At 39.5% G+C, this 15,812-nt stretch overlaps 1 protein-coding gene across 10 annotated transcripts in view; it reads right to left on the bottom strand.

The window, feature by feature from the left end:
- Positions 1-15,812, bottom strand: part of Lrrc69 (leucine rich repeat containing 69) — a 129,984-nt gene that overhangs the window by 29,881 nt on the left and 84,291 nt on the right. The gene's annotated exons all lie outside the window — the stretch shown is intronic.

The raw sequence follows: 15,812 nt of genomic DNA, 5'->3' as shown, positions 1-15,812 counted from the left end.
ACAATGAGTTCTTTTTTCTCCAACCTTGGTATATACATTGGGAGAGAGCCATCCATCCCACTGGCTGGCTCAGCCAGCATCAATGAACCTTCTGACAACTATGATTAGTGTATAAGCACATAGTACAGAACCAGCCAGAGAACATCAACTCTGGACTTCAGGACCACAGAAAAAGCAGCACTCCCTCTTCCGAAGGGCACTATTTAGGAAGTTCCTACATGAAAATAAAGGCAAGATGAAGAATAATAGAAAGTAATAAATATAAAAGGACAGATAATAATCAATAGATGACAAATTTGGGGTCCTGATCTAGGCATAGGTAACTATTTAGCCAGATCCATCCTTTACTACTTAAATTAATATGTGAGCTTTGTTTCTGTAACCTGCAACCAAGAATACAGATAAATTATAAGTAATCTAGAATTTATATGACATTAGGCAAAGTGCCAGGAATATAAAAATATGTAGCAAATAACCTCTGGCTCCAAGAATTTTCTGTGGATTTAGTTGGAAAGATAAGAAATAAACAGATATATAATAACTAAGAACATGTGGCTAAGCCAAGTAGTAAGTTTTGTAAGAACATAGAGAAAGGAGCCACCACTCCAGGCTGCATATTAAGGAAGAGTTTACAGCACACGGGAAAGGTGACCTGGTTTCAGAAGGATTTCTGAGGATATGGTTCACTGCAGAGGAGACAAAAGGACATTTCTAAAAGGGTGAACTTTATAACAGACGCTTAAAATGTACTTAGTGTATTTGGGAAACAAAACAAGGAAAGCAATAAATGAATCATAAACTATTGACTCACGTGCTATCAATATTAAATACACTAGAGCAGAAATAAAAAGGACTACTAGTTTTGTAATGACAGATGTGTAGAAGGTTTTAAGTCTACTCTGAGGTAATATCACTTTAGATTCTGTTAGTTCAATGTTGAAATGGTGGTATAAGATCAAATGGCAGAAGTCAAACTAAGTGTGCCTTTCATAAAGCAGATGAGCCTCCAGTCTAAAGGAAACAGTTATTTCTGCTCCATTATGGTATATTAAAAATAAACCAATGCCATGTCTATTTTAATCAGCACTTATTTGATATGCCAAAATAATTAATAGATCCATGAACCAAGGGATTATCAGAGAAACAATATAAATCAAGGAAGATATACTGTGAAGCTAACTAACTTGTTTTGTTGAAGTTTCTCCATGAAGTAAAAAGTTTATCATAGAAATTCTTAATGGTATTTCCTATTTCCACTGTGGTTTTTGCCTTTTCCCTCATGTCATTAGGAAACTGCCTGGGAAGAGTTTGGGTTGGCTCTTGCCAAAAGCAGGAATGCAAACTTTCTTTACCCCTTCTCAGGGGAAGTTATTTGTTTATTTATTTATAATAAAATGAATTATTTACAAGTTTATTGTGAAAATGCCATTGTTAGTTTTGCAGCAAACATGAACTTTGCTGTGTATTATTCTCTAGTCATTTCTATTTGTGATATAAAAATTCTCAGGAATATGAATTGGTTTCTGGAAATTATACTAAGCAAAACAAGTTGACATAATTTCTTGGAATTGTGGTCATTTTGTATACAGCCATCATCTTCTATACTGTTTTGTGAAAACAAAGAATTCTCTGTTTGCTTCCAATGAATGTTCATTTAAATTTCTCCCTCCATCTGTAGCATCACAGCAGCTCTTTTCACTGGTATGATATGTGCCATCTGAGGTGACCATGTTACAAAGGAACGACAGCATGCCTTCCTATAAATCACCCCTTTTCACCAATGTAAATTAACAAACCTTATCACTGTCAAAGAATAAAACACAAAATGTTACCATATAAGGGAGACAATACCCCTACTAGACAACTTAGGCCACCAAGTAAAACCTCCAGTGGCAGGAACAGGTAACATCTGTTGAGTCATTGGCCAAAGGGGTCCCATAGTTCCTCCAAATATCACAGGCTATCTCCAAGGATACTGTTTCTTTCCTGATGATAAGACCCTATTGCTGAAGACAACACTTGCTTATGCCATTGAACATGAACAATTAGCGCTGGTGCCTAACTAGAAGATTCCCCCCTATTGACTAATATTCATGGTGCTAGGAGTAATTCAGCATACTACCAGACGAGAACGGTAATCATCAATATTACCTAGCAAAACATGTGACCTACAGCAGTGACCTTCCTGTAAGATATGTTATTAGTAACCAGCCACTTTTAGATAGGAACCCATACCTGACACTGCTGAAGTGGCCAAGAACTTAAGACAAGATGGATCGTGAGCCTACTGAAAAACCTACTGCTATATTCTGCTAAAGGAATCAAGCAATAAAGTAACTCTTAGTGACATACTGAAATACCCAAATATCAGTCCTTCACTCAACCCTTGTCAGAGAAGCTTCTGCGAGCAGAGGATGGGAATTAGCATAGAGACCCACGACTGAACAGTGTGAAGAGAATGAGAGACTTTGGAGCACTCAGTCCTAAATGGGAGGTCTTCATCAAACTCCTTCCCTCCAGGCTTTGAGATCTTATAGAAAAGGAGGTAGAAAGAATGTAAGAGCCAGAGGTGGTGGACGATGTCAGGGAAACAGTGTCTTCCAGAAGCAACAGGATGTGTGCACATAGGAACTCACAGAGACTCAGACGCATGCCTAGGACTTGCACAGGTTCAAGCTAGATGGATCCCCAGAACTGACAGTGAGAAAGGACACTGGGTCCTGCTGCTAACCAAGAACACAAGGCAATTGATATCCACTGGGAAAGAGAAAGTCAGTTTTCTCCAATGAGTGTCACTGGGTAGATCAATCACACTCCAGGGCAGGCCACATGCCCAAGAGCGGCCAACACAAAACAAATCCCATGGTTTACTGGTGAGATTTTTGTTTCATTTTGTTTGTTTTGTTTTGGAATGTTTTGTCTTAGTTGTTTTTTGGTTGTTTGTTTTAAATTTTTGTTTGCTTATTTTTGAGAAAGAACATGAAGTTGAGTAGGTTGGGAAGTGAAGAGGATCTTGGAGGAGATGAAGGAAAAGATAAAACATCAAACTGTATTGTATGAAAAATAATTTAAAAAGAAACTAAAAATAAATAAAATAACACACAAAACAAAATATACTGTTTTGCCAACCCCAAGTCAGAGGAAAGTTTATGATTAGACATGGTTTTATTTTGAAAGGAAATCATTTTAGCAGAACAGTAAAATGTTATGATATCTAATGTTCCAGTCTTCACTATTTATAATGAGAAGTGTTATTTCCTAAGGCAAATAAATGTAATTATAACATCTTCCTATTTTAGAAAAAGTTTTCTACTTAAGTTCTATGTTCATTAAATGATAGTACTGGTTATACTTAAGAATCATTCAACATGTGGGTGAGTGATAACCACTGCCATATTTTAAACTTTAGGAACTCCAAGTCTAATGACATACACAATTATAAAATAAGTATCAAGTTAAGTTTGGGTTTAAATACAAAAAAAGAGTAAAATCACCTCTCATTTTCTCAAAACAAAAGTATCTCTTTAGATATGACCAACTCATGCACAGCCAAATTGCTAGAACCTCTTCTCTTTTACTATAAGCTCATAATTTTGTTGATCGTATTTTTGTGCTGGCTGGTCTTAGGCCAACATGACACACAAATGAGTTATCTGAAAAGAGAGAGCCTCAATGTAGAAGATGCCTCTATAAGATCCAGCTGTAAGGAATTGCCTCAAGTTGGAGGAGGGCCTAGTCCGTTGTGGGTGGTCTCATCTCTGGGCTGAGGGGCCTGGATTCTATAAGGAAGCAGACTCAGAAAGCCATCGCAAGTAAGCCAATAAGCAGCACCCCTCCATGGCCTCTGCATCAGCTCCTGCTGCCAGATTCCTGCTCTGTTTGAGTTCCTATCCTGACTTCCTTCAATGATGAACAGCAATGTGGAAATGTAAGTCAAATAAACTTTTTCTTCCCTAATTTTCTTTTTGGTCCTGGTGTTTCATCACAGTAGTAGCGACTCTGCTTAAGACAATTGTCTTCGCAACAAAATTGGCTTAAATCTGTGCCTTTGTCATGGAGGCATTCCCTCACAAGTCAGCAATGCCTGTGGGTCAGTAAAGGGCATGGAGATAAACCACTCTGGAGACAGTTTCAGGGAACAGTGTCTGCTTTCTTGCACATGAACAACCATTTATAGAGTGGAAGCTTATCAACTGTGGATGGTTAGCACGCTTCCTCGGATTATCAGATGTGAATGGTTAGCACGTTTCCTCGGATTGGATAGTGAGTGCTCACACCACCAGGGGCTCAATGTGGAAGAGGCTCATTAAAGAAGGCATGGAGAGTGCACTCATCTGCGGACAGCTACAGGCTACTCTTATTATTCCAGTATTCAGTGTTCTGACCTCTGAAGCATGGTGTAGTACACTTCTCATTTAGAAGCACAGTGTGCCAAGCAGGCTGGCCAACAGGCCATGCCTTCATTTTCTCCTACAGAACTAGATCACTTGGCCCTTTCTCTTCTTAGCTCATCCTAGTTCAAAATGCTCAGATCTCAGAATAGCTGGCATTCTCTTCGAGTTGCAGTTGTGCTCAATATGTAGACTCAAGCCTCACCACACTCTTCTTTTCAGTTTTAGTCTTTCTGCAGAAATAGGCCTCGTCTGCCCACTGTAGTCGAGTTTCCTGCCCCAGCAGCACTTTGGTTGAGCAGAGAATCCTTGCCCATCTTCTACTGTCACTTCATGGGGCTGGTGCTTGTGACATTTCTTATAGAAGTCCAGAAAGTTTCAAGAACTTTCACTGCAGAACAGCACATCCATGAATGGCACAGGATTCAGCTGCATGGTAGGGGGCCTGACCCAGGTCCCTGCTAGGGTTTGTGGATCCTCTTCTTTGTGAATCACCAAAATGCATCACTTTGCATGAAAAATGAACTTGTAGATGTGGTTAAGGACCTTAAGGTAAGCAGTTTCTCCTGGACTATCCAGATGGGCTCAATGTCATCAGTTTTCTCTAGGGACAAACACCCAGATAGGTTATCCAATCACAAGTGGTCAGCCCTAAACACATGTACATCTGAGATACACTAAATTAACTTAGCAAGCCTCTCTCTCTCTCTCTCTCTCTCTCTCTCTCTCTCTCTCTCTCTCTCTCTGTGTGTGTGTGTGTGTGTGTGTGTGTGTGTGTGTGTGTGTGTGTGTGCACGCACATAAACAGATGATGGTAGATAGATAGATGATAGATAGATAGATAGATAGATAGATAGATAGATAGATAGATAGATGATAGACAGATGACAGGTAGATCTAGCAATAACAGTTAAGATGATGTCATGAGATTAAGAAGGAGTAGGGGAGACATGGGAGGAGTTGGAGAGAAGTAAGAGAGAAGGTCCAAATGATGTAAATACAGTACTTACATATGAAATTCTCAACAACAATTTTAAGTAGAAGAGGGAGGCAAGAGATAAGGTCCAAATGATGTAACTTAAAATGACAAGATATACCAACATTGGCTTGAAGAAGTAGGAAGAGCCATGATCCACAAAATGTGAAGATCCTCTTCAAGTTAAAAAAAAGCAAAGCAGTAGACATTCTTTCTGAGCCACATAGCCTTGATTTTAGCCCAACGAGACCCATATTGAATTTCTAATATACTGGACTACAAAACAATCCATTTTGTTGTTAAGCTGCCAAGTTTGTGGTAAACTGATACAGAACAGAAACCAATAGTGGTCTCTTGTTCCAATTTAGCAGGACTTGAAAAAGCATAAAGTCTCCATCTCCCTATCATAAAGTCTCCATCTCCCTATGGAATCCATATACTTTGAAGCTAGAAGATACTTTGCTTTAATCCTTTATTTGACCAGAAGAGGAAACCAGTTCATACAGTGGGAAGGTAAACTACTTAGGGAAGGCTCATCACTTCAGACCGAGGACTGGAATCCAAGACCACTAAATTGTAGATTTGTGTTAGTCATAGTATGTCTCCAAGATCTTTCACTAACAAGTAGTTTTGAAGACCCATGCAGAATAGCCTGATGGCATAAACAGTTGGAGAAGTGTACAGATGAAGGCTGTTGAAATGCTGGTACCAACTTGTGGTTAAGTGTACCCGCCCAAATTATCTTGATATCACTTGGCATTCAACATGTCTAAGATTCATTTAAATCATGTAGCTATCATCTGAAATTTGACCTGTGATCTAATTTGAGCTGTGTTTCCAGAATAGGCTCCCTTCTAGATGAATCTTTCTCCTTTGTATCCCTCTTAGACATTCTCCATGCCCAATGGCCGACTTCTGCTACTCTTCCTTCCCCCAGATGTTTTCCATCTCTTTGTATTTCCACGCTACCTCTTATCCCTGTACAAGACAATCACTTTAACTTTTTTTTAGCACCTCTCCTCTTTAGCTTCAATTAACCCAGCACCCACTGCCAAATGATCTTATGACCTACCTTCTTTTTTTACCACTGACTTGTACCCACCTGTGCACTGGACTCCACTCACACACAGAGTCAAGTCCATTGTTCTCACTCTACCCTTTGGCGGGTTTGTAATATTTAGACCAATTCTTTATAAGGCCTCCTCCACCCACATCTACAAATGAACCTCATTGCCTTACCTTTGCTCCTCTGTGCTGCTCTCTTGTTCTAAGTGCCCCTCCCTGCTTCCTTGATCATCTATCTGAATTCTACCTAATTTAAGACAGGCATTCAGGACACTTCCTAGGACAGATAGTGTAAAGTGATTTTTAGCATCCACACTGAAACTTCTACATGATTGATCTCTACTCCTCATGTAATATTTAGATTTCAGTGTTAGGGCTTGTTACAACTTTAGAAATTAAACTCAAATTTTAAACCATTTGGGACTGAAGAGGTCCACTGTAAAGCTTTATTACATATAGCACCAGGAACTTCCTGTTTAAAGTGTATTCTCAAATATTTATGAAGTAATTAAAAATAATTTCTAAAATCCAAGATGTCTATTCAGAATGGCAACTCTTCAAAACCAGTACTAACAGCACCAGCCTTGTGTACTGTTCTCAAGTTCACCAGCCCATCCTGGGAACATCCACATGTGCCAAAGACTGGTCAGCACATGCCAAGGACAGGTCAGCACATGCCAAGGACAGGTATGGCTTCCTGCTATTCCCCACACACACACTATTAACAATGTTCATTTTTACTCTCAAAATCATCTTTCTTTGATGATACTTTTTGCAGTTGGGTGTTCTGCTTTAAGACATTTTGGGCCAGGGGGTGGTGGCGCACGCCTTTAATCCCAGTACTCAGGAGGCAGAGGCAGGCAGATCTTCGTGAATTTGAGGCCAGCCTGGTCTACAAAGCGAGATCCAGGAAAGGCGCAAAGCTACACAGAGAAACCCTGTCTTGAAAAACCAAAATAAAGAGACATTTTGGACTGTCATAAGGGCAGAACCTGGGGGCGGGGGGGGGGGGTGTCAGCCATGCCTGCCCTCCACCACTCTCTGCTGCATAAGAATGTCCTTTAACGTTCTTGGGGGAGGTTCACAGTTTGAGGTAATGGACAGCTTTGAATGAATAAATAAAAGTTGATCACAACTTCAGACTTTTTACAAGAAACAAATCAAAGATACAAATGTAATTTTAAGTCTATGCAACCAGTTTAAGAGAAAAGGGAGAAGTCTCTGGAAGGGAAAGAGGACTGGCTCAGTGTCTCAGGAGCAGGAGGGACCAACGCACAGTGTGGATTCACTTATATGTGACTGTGTTCTGCTATTTTGTGACTAAAGTAATACGGAATATGCATTATCCTTCCCATTTTCCTGAACAATAAATACACATTACTTTCATGACCATTTAGAATTTGAAATGGGATGCTTTCTAATCTTCTTGGTGCCTGATGTCCATTAAATTGACTAACCACTGCATAGATGTATTAAAACCCACATTCATTTTCACAGCTGACTAGTTGAAATGATCAGCTTCATAAATGAATGTCAGTGGTATCTTAACAGTAATAACTTTTTACAGCAAAGTCAGATATTACTCCATAAGTAATGAGTGAAGTTATTAAATGTAATTTTATATTATGTCTCATTACTGGCAAGTTGTCATAAAAAGGAATTAAGGTTAAAAAGTTTCATTTATTTTCATAAAGTAGATGAGCGTTTTCACTCATTTGTGCTGAGACCCCTTGTGCTAATCTCTTCTGAGGACAGTTCAAATTACATTACATCATTCAATACAGGGCTGAGAGTTCATGTTCCACCCATTCCTGCCCTAAACTCTTCAACTTTAAAGGAATCTGGGGAAATGTTAAGTTCAAGTAACGAAACTATACAAAATGAAAACCCTCATATGCATATTTTGGGCACAGGATCACTCAAGAGTTTGGAAAGAATCACAAGAATATTTAGGTTACTTGATCAAATAAAATAATCCCTTTTAGTTACTGTTTCAAAGATTCCTGCTGAAATAGCAATTAAGTTGAAACTTCTTTATTTCTAAGGGCTAAAAATTCAGATGAATTAAAATATTTTGAAAAAAGCAAAAGTGTGAGTTGAGTAAAGTTTAGCACTGGAGATTGACATTTTTCCTCCACTGTTTTCAGTTTGCCATCTCATTATTTCAGAAGACAAGCATGACATAATTTTATATTCACCTGAATAGAAGCCATTTCAATTTGATATTTTGGGCTTCTTTGGTTTTTCCTTTTCTGTTTTATGTCAAGAATAAAGACTCATCTTTTCATTCAATGTCTCCATCCTTGGGATGCAAACCCTGTTTGAAGCTAAACATTCTGTGCAGCATGACAGGGCCCAGATGCTGGCCTTATCAAATGGGTTCTCCAGTCTTCAGGAAGTATTTACTACAAAGCTCAGCACTCTCCAAGATTAGTTCCTGAGTAGATAATTAAAGAGTTCTGTTTTAAGCAGTATGGTGGTGGCACACTCCTTTAATCCCAGCACTGGGGAGTCAGAGGCAGATGGATCTCTGTGAGTTTGAGGACAGCCTGGTCTACAGAGCGAGTTCCAGAACAGCCAGGACTACACAGAGAAACCCTGTCTCAAAAATAAATAAATAAATAAATAAATAAATAAATAAATAAATAAATAAATAAATAAATAAATAAAAGGCTTCTAGGCAAACTAGGTTACATAGAATATCATTCCACTTAAGTGGAAAAGCAGCAGAAACCCAGAGGCTATCTGAGAGCAATTTTTCACTGTCTTAGTCAATGTTCTGTTGCTGTAAAGAGACACTACGACCACAGCAACTCTTATAAAGGAAAACATTTAATTGGGGCTGGCTTGCATTTTCAGAGGTTTAGTCCAGTATCATTATGGTGAGAAACAGTGGCATGCAGACAGACGTGGTGCTGGAGAAGTAGCTGAGAGTTCTACATCTAGATTGGCAGGCAGTAAGGAGAGAGAGACACTGGGTCTGGCTTGTGCATTTGAAACCCTAAAGTCCACCTCAAGTGACACACTTCCTCCAATAAGGACACACCTACTTCAACAAGGCCACACCTCCTAATCCTTGTCAAGCACTGTCAACTCTCTAATGACCAAGCATTCAAATACATGAGCTTATGTGGGCCAATCCTATTCAGACCACCACATTCACCAATATGGTTAATGTCATTATCACCCTTGGATATTTTGTGCATGTTTTCACTCTGTAAACAAACATGGAAGCATTAATAATACTTGTTCTAATTGTCTATCTAGCTAGGTCCATTCAAATCCCAAATTGCTTTTTCAATTCTAATGTTAAATATCCTAAAATTTATTTATAGTGATTATTTGGTTCCTAAGAAAGATGTTAACCCCTTTATCATATACTTTTTCACTGTTGTATACTTACTAAATATCATGAGTTTGACTTTTTACATTACTTATTTTTTGCTGTGGTAGCTATTGAGACCACACACTAGGCAAGAGCTCCTTCACTAAACTACATGAGGCCCAGTTGCTCATTTTTAATGGGGTTAAAATCAATGGTTGTTTCATAGCAAAGCAAACCATTTTTTTTTCCAAAACTTTTTCTCCAAAATTTCTGGAATTCCCATGCCTTTTATCTATATACTTATCTGGATATCCACCTCGTAACTGCAGATTTAGCCTGGCATGGTGGTACACTGAGTGGGCGAAGCACAAGGATGACAGGGATTCCAGATCAGCCTGGTCCATATGGCAAACATAAGGTCAGCCAGAGCTACACACTAAGATCTTGTCTCAAACAAACAAACAAAAACCAACAGCAACAACACCAATAATTCTAGATTTTGAATTATTCTATTTTGCTCTAAAAACATCACTGTATCTGCTATTGAGAAATCTGCTTTTAGTTCATTGTCATTCTTTCTGATTTTTTTCTTTTATAAATAGTTCTTCTCATTTATCTCTGGTTATGTACAATTTTACCAAAATATGATTATATATGGATTTGTATCTTTTTATTCTACTAGACATTCAGTGTATACACCATGTCTTTTTTTTTACTATTTGAATATTGAACACTATTTTCTGTCATCAGCCAAAATCAAAGTTTCTATTTTACTTTTTAATAATTACATTTTGAGCTATACTATATTCTTATGCCTCTCTGTTATTGTTGTTATAATACTTTATAATACCCTCAGACATATTTAACTGGTGAAAATGAACTCTAACTACTCTTCTAACCTTTTAATGGAAATTTTACAAATGTTAAATTTCTTTATTCTCCCACTCTTCCTTTCTTCTTCATTGTTTCTTTGATGATAGCCAATATTAATGATGTGTGTGTGTGTGTTTGTCTTAAAAATCCTACAAAATCATCTGGTCTATCTGTCATAAATAACCATGGTTCTTTGTTCTACTTCATACGTCCACAGAAGAAAATCCTTCTTTCAAGAGACAAGGCTGTTCCTCAGTGACAGAGGAACATATGGGAGGCCCTGGCTTTGATCATCAGCACTGCCAATAAGTGGAGGAGAGAGAGAGAGACACAGAGAGAGAGCAGACAAAGGTAGGCCTTCTCTCTCACATTCTTGTGTTCTGATATGTAGACAGTCCCAGGAACTAACTGTATCACAATCAATGTGCATGCTGTCATGCAGCAAAAACAAACCTGAAGATGATAGGAGAAATCAGGTAAGCTGAAGTCTTAATTCTCTTATTGACAAATTGCTAACTTCAAAGCAAGCTACCTGACTTTGCTTGGCCTTGTTACGGCAGCTGTGAAAGACAGCGAAAACAAGTAAAAAAGCAAGTGTGGGAATTGGAATTTTTTTCTTTTCTATTTCCACGCCCATTTGTTCTCTCAACTTGAAACCTTTAGTAATCTTGCTCTTGAGCTGAAATGAGAATAAAAAACAATTCAATTTTTTTCACACTCCGAAAACAGTGTAATAGTTGAAAAGGACCAGCACCTTGTTGGAGGAGGTATGTCACTGAGGGTGGGCTTTAAGGTTTCAGAAGCCCAAGCCAGGTCTCTGCCTACCTGAGGATCAGGATGTAAGTTCTCAACTACTTCTCCAGAACCAAGCCCACCTGCCTGCCTCCACACTCCCTGCCATGGTGATAATGGGCTAACCCTGTGAGGCTGGAGGCAAACCCCAAATTAAATGCTTCCTTAAAAAAAAAAAAACTACTAATGTCAGATCAAGAACACAAAGGAAGAATGGATAGAGCTCCAAAGGTCAATGGAAAAGTGAACTCTCAGCAAATACCATGAAGTTCTGAACATAAGGGAGGTCTATATCCTAAGAGGATACCCATGTGAAACAAAGAATGTTGGCAGAAAATTCCTTTCTCACTTCCTAGGACCATGATTCTGTGTATGAGTTCAGGGGGAAAGAAATACTAAATAAGATTAAGTCTAAAATAATAGAATGAGAATATTCTAAATTGTCACATAGGCCAGCCTGTGGTTAACTAAATAAGTTTTCCAACAGAATAGGTGCCCAAATGAACATTCATGTGGTAGTCTGTCAACCTGCTACAAACTACAATCACCTAGAAATAGAATCTTAATAAAGGATTATCTATATATTTGGCCTATAGGCATACCTGTGAGGGATGTTCTCTGTTGGGATGGTTGATATGGGAAGAGCCAGCCCACTCTGAGTGACACCATCCCCTGGGCAGATGTTTCTAGGCTGTTTAAGAGAAATCTAACTGAGCAGTCAGCAAGTAAGCAATCAAAGATGTGTGCATTTGTTTCTCTTTGCTCTTAACTATAAATGTAATGTGCAAAGCTATTAAAATTTCTGCCTTGATTTTTGTAAGTAAATTGGTTGCAACTCTATGGGTTTGGTCCCGGGTTTCAACACCAACAATGTAAGTAACTTTGTTGCAACAATTCTGGGGAAAGGTGTCCTGAGTACCTGGGGAGTCAGGCAACACCTTGAGCTGCTTAGGACAGCCCTGATGGCTGGAACTGCAAGGAGACAGTTTATCCCTAGAGGGCAAAGTATCCTGGACACCTCAAGCTGCTCAGAATAACAACTCTGCCCTGAAGGTGTCCTGGACACCTGGAGCTGTTTAGCACAGCTCTGACAGCTGGAACTGCAAAGAAGCAGCCCAATCCTGGAAGGGAAATTTTTCTGACTTCCCGGGAAAGTCAGGCCTGGAATGGCTTCAGCAGGAATGGGTATCCTGACTGTTCAGGGAAAGTCAGGGTATACCTGGTGTGATGGGGGATGGTCTCCCCACAGGATATACCAATCCTGCTCCTCTCCTGGAGCCCAGTTAAGGGTGCTTCCTAGCAGAACTCTGCTTCTCCAGTATAAGATGTTGCTTCTTTTGCTTTACTCTGCAAAAGGGGAAACCCCTGCAGAAATGTAGCAATCTCCTCTGGCTCCAGATAAAAGTGTTACTTTTTCAGCTCTCTCTTGCTCTGTCCACTGAGGGACATCTCAGCAAAGATCTTCTTTTCAGCTCCTCCTTGCTCTGCTCTTTCCACTCTCCCATGTTTTGTCCACTGAGGAACGTCTCAACAAAGATCTTCTTTACGCCAGTGAATGAAGATCTTCACACCCAATACTCTTTTGAGAAAGAGATTTATTTGGGAAGGAGGTGTCCAGGAGAGTAGCTGCCTCTACCAGGATAGAGAGAACAGCTTTTTTTAACTGACCAGGCAGGGCAGTTTACACAAGCTGTCTTGGGGGTGGAGTCAACCAGGGGTTGACTTGGGGCCTAGGGTTCCACTGTCCTGCTCTGTGATTGGTTGGTTTCACAAGTCAGTTGGCCAGGGACAGAGATGGCTCTGATCTGACTGAGCCAAACTGTGTGTCTTTCACTGGCCTGATCTGAGCCATCTTTCCCTAGTTCTGGGCTCCGGGGTCAGGGTGGGTTTCTTTAGCCAGCCCCTTTTCCCCTCAATGATGGATTGTAACCTGGAACTATAAGCCAAGTAAACCCTGTCTCTCCTGTTTTTATTTTTTTCATCTGAGCATTTGCCACAACCACAGAAACGAAACTCTAATAGTGAAGAACAACCAGGAAAGGCCTGTTTAGTGCACAGCTGTGCTTTACAGCTGGAAAAATGTGCTGTCCGACCTGATTCTGTCTCTGATTTTTCTCTCTCATTATTTTTAACTGAGCCCTGCCTTAGCAAAGCCTACCACAAGTTAAAGAGAACCACCACAGAGTCAAGCCTCTGATACACTGACCCCAGATTTCTATCATCCAGCAGTCTCAAAAAATAAACTGCTGTTTTCCAAGTCCCCAGGTCTGTGGGGGAGCTCTTTTTTTTCTTTCTTTTCTTTCTTTTTTTCTTTTCTTTTTTTTTTTTTACAATAGCCATAGAGAACTAATACAATAGCTTGTGAAATTAAGTTCAAACTTCATATGCAAGAGCCTGGTATTTCATGCTACTTGTCTTTAACTGCATCTTCCATATCTTACCTTGTGAGTTCACAGTATTCTGTAAGCTAATTATCTGAAGAATTTCACCATTAGTCAAGCAGTTGCCCACCGGTCTAATTCTAATGCCTCTGTGTTCATCAATGCACATTTTCAAGTAGCACATCTTAAGCTGAGTTCAATCTTTATTATTATATTAATTTTCCACATCCCAAACACAAACACTGTTCTAGGCCCTCAAATTTGGAAAAAGAACTTAATTGATATCTCATAGAACTTTACCCCTTTACTTATAAGAATGTAACCATCCTGTCTTGTCTTTCTTAACCATTTACTATATAATTCCATTATTATGCACTTACTATGCTAAGCAATATCTGCATAGCCTCTTAAATCCTCCACAGCCCTGTGAGACAGGAGCTGTTATTATTGTCTCTTTTTTTAAAATTTATTTATTTATTACACATACAGTGTTCTGCCTGCATATATGCCTGCAGGCCAGAAGAGGGCATTACAGATCTCATTACAGGTGATTGTGAGCCACTATGTGGCTGCTGGGAATTGAACTCAGGACCTCTGGAAGAGCAGCCAGTGCTCTTAACCATTGAGCCATCTCTCCAGCCCTATTATTATCTCTTAACAAATAAGTATTGGAGAAATTATTTTGGCCACTCCACGTAGTTAAAAGGATATTTATTTAATGGCGTAACTCACAAATTAAGTAATGGGTAGGTCGCAGGGTCTGGGGAAGGTGTAATGCAGTCCAGCGGTGTTCTCCGGAGCTCTGCACAATCAATCTCCACCGGTCAGCGTTCCGGCACCAAGAGAGCGCCCAGAGAGAGCACTGGCCCATCCAGCTCTCGGGTCCCCAGGCACCTCCCCTCGCCCCGCCTCGTAGGCGTGACAGTTGCCAGAGTCTCAATGGGGGTTGGAACTTCCAGAACCAAGCTAGAATGGCTACCCACTACAAATAAGCTTAGTCTTAACGAGGAAATTAAAATGACAAAGACAATAAGCTTTGAGGCTCATCATCAAATCTAGATTGTGAGTTTCTGATATTCCTTGGAATACATGAATTCTTTCACGACCAGGGTTCTACATTCCCAGCTGCTAATGGAGGATCTGGAATACTATAGAGAAAAATGAATTTGAGTGGAGAAATAAATGATGAGCAAAGGCTCTTCAATGTGAATGTCTTAAAGTCAACTGAAGGAATGAGGACTGGCTAGGTTGGACTAGGTAGTTCATCATGTTGGGCTGGGAGCAAGGAATGACACACACAAGTCTCTCCCCCTGATCTCCAGTTGGAAGCTTTGAGAACTTGGCAAAGTTACCTAACTGTTTTAAGCTTAGGATTTCTCATCAGTATCCTGGGGTGTTTTAGACATTAACTGGTATTCCAGGTGACAGCAAAGAGTTGGCTGTGGTTATTTTTATTAGCTGGCAATTTCTCCAAGAAAGACTTGAAATGAAACTAGCAGTTCATCTGATGATTTTGCAAAGGAATCTGACCAAGTAAAAAATGAACATGGCAAGTTGTCCCAGGTGTTCTGAACACGGCCAGAGGAAAGCAGGCTGTCTTGGCAACTTTTTCTTAGTAATTTGGCAAGTCTTACTCTTTATAGTTCTTTGAACTGCAGTGATCCATTCCAGACGGACTGTGAACTCTTCCAAATAGGTTACAGACATGATCAGGCTGTTACTCCCATCTCAAGCAACAGGACACATTTCTATCCTCATTTTCCCAATTACGAGAGATACCTTTTTTCTCTTAGTGTCTAAAACATAAGGCTTCTTTGGGCTTTTAATTTTTTTCTAGCAATTATTTCAATGTTCTTTTCTTACCTACATAAGTTTGCACCAGGGTTAGGATATTTTCAGAATCTTAAGATTATCCATCATTGGCAGCAACACAGGCATATTTATCTCATTTGATTTAAATTCATTAATAATCAACAAAAAGGAATAAGAGAAATTAATATTCAAACCCA

This window comes from Peromyscus maniculatus, chromosome 2 (assembly GCF_049852395.1).
Source record: "Peromyscus maniculatus bairdii isolate BWxNUB_F1_BW_parent chromosome 2, HU_Pman_BW_mat_3.1, whole genome shotgun sequence".
NCBI classification, from domain to species: Eukaryota; Metazoa; Chordata; class Mammalia; order Rodentia; family Cricetidae; genus Peromyscus; species Peromyscus maniculatus.
Note: the sequence above shows the minus strand (reverse complement) of the source record. Positions and strands in the feature narration are given on the sequence as shown.